The sequence below is a fragment of the Nematolebias whitei genome, chromosome 9, assembly GCF_014905685.2.
Source record: "Nematolebias whitei isolate Nwh7 chromosome 9, NemWhi1, whole genome shotgun sequence".
In the NCBI taxonomy this organism is placed as follows: Eukaryota; Metazoa; Chordata; class Actinopteri; order Cyprinodontiformes; family Rivulidae; genus Nematolebias; species Nematolebias whitei.
In genome coordinates, this window is record NC_056506.1 from 40,640,485 (window position 1) to 40,641,278 (window position 794).

The following is a 794-nucleotide window of genomic DNA, read 5'->3' on the forward strand; positions in this document are numbered from 1 at the left end:
ATATAGCATGACTCACCACAATATAACATGACTAAACAAAATATAATGTGACTCACCACTATATAATATGACTCAACACAATATAATATGATTTGACACAATATAAGATGATATGACACATTATAACATGACTCGACACAATTTAATATGATTTGACACAATACAAGATGATATGACATATAACATGACTCAATAGAATATAACATGATACAACACAATATAAAATGACTCAACACTTTATAACATGACTCGACACAATATAAGATGATTTGACACACATGACTCGACACAATATAATATGATACTACACAAAATAAAATAAATTGACACATTATAACATGACTCAACACAATATAACATGACTTGACACAGTATAAATTATGACACAATAAACAGGAGTATAGACAAAGACAAGGCAAACAAGAAATTGAGTCTACAAAATAAAACAGGAAATGAATGTAACACAAAATAAAACTGATCACAAAGAAGATAAAACCCCAAAATTTTTAAATGTCATTCTCCGTGTTCATCCAGGGCAGCACGGTGGCACAACTGGTAGAGCTGCTGCCTCTCGGCAAGCAGGTCCCTGGTTCAAACCCCGGTCCAGGGGTCTTTCTGGGTGGAGTTTGCATGTTCTCTCCGTGCATGCGTGGGTTTTCTCCGGGTGCTCCGGTTTCCTCCCACAGACCAAAAACATGCATGTTAGGCTGATTGGTAACTCTAAATTGTCCCTAGGTGTGAGTGAGAGAGTAAATGTTTGTTTGTCTCGTTTGTCTCTATGTGTCCCTGTGATG